The sequence below is a fragment of the Gracilinanus agilis genome, chromosome 4 (assembly GCF_016433145.1).
Source record: "Gracilinanus agilis isolate LMUSP501 chromosome 4, AgileGrace, whole genome shotgun sequence".
Lineage (NCBI taxonomy): Eukaryota > Metazoa > Chordata > Mammalia > Didelphimorphia > Didelphidae > Gracilinanus > Gracilinanus agilis.
Genome location: NC_058133.1, coordinates 12,271,553 through 12,272,192, shown reverse-complemented (window position 1 = coordinate 12,272,192; position 640 = coordinate 12,271,553).

Genomic DNA, 640 nt, shown 5'->3' with positions numbered 1-640 from the left:
ATGTGGCAGACCCCCAGCCCCAAGGCTCCTGGCTTTTTTCTTTCCCTCTCTCGGATTCATGGCTTTTCTGGGTCCACCTTTCAGCGGCTCGCCCCTTCTCACGCCGTCTCAAGTTCATTTCCGGGGGTCCTCGGCCCCCCTTAACAATAGCAGTGCCGGCCCAGCTCCCAACCTTCCTCGGGAAGAGTTGCGGGGCGTCAGAGGCTGGGCTGGGCTCTGATTGGGCCACCCGGGGATGGGGAGCCCTTAGGGGGATGGGTTTGGGGCGGGCGTTGGCTCTGTTCGTGAGGCGGGAAGGAGACTGAGGCCTGCTCCTGGTCCTCGGCTGGCGGACATCTATGGGGTGCGGATGGGGCGGGGAATGGGCGAGCTGAAGGATGGAGGAGGAAGACGACGCCGAAGACCCGGGTCTGACCACGGGGCCCCGAGGTGGGCGCAGGACTGACCAGGTACTAGCGCACGTTTTCAGGGCCCGGAGGCTCGAGATCTGGATTGGGGGCTGTTTCGGGGAGGCGAGTAGCCTCACTCTGCGAAGGTGGGGCGGGATGGACGGAAGAGGAGGGCTCGGTGCTGGAGGCAGGGCGGGGTCAGGATGGGGACCCCGGTGGGCGGCCTCCGCGCGGGGCCCAGCGGTCCTTTG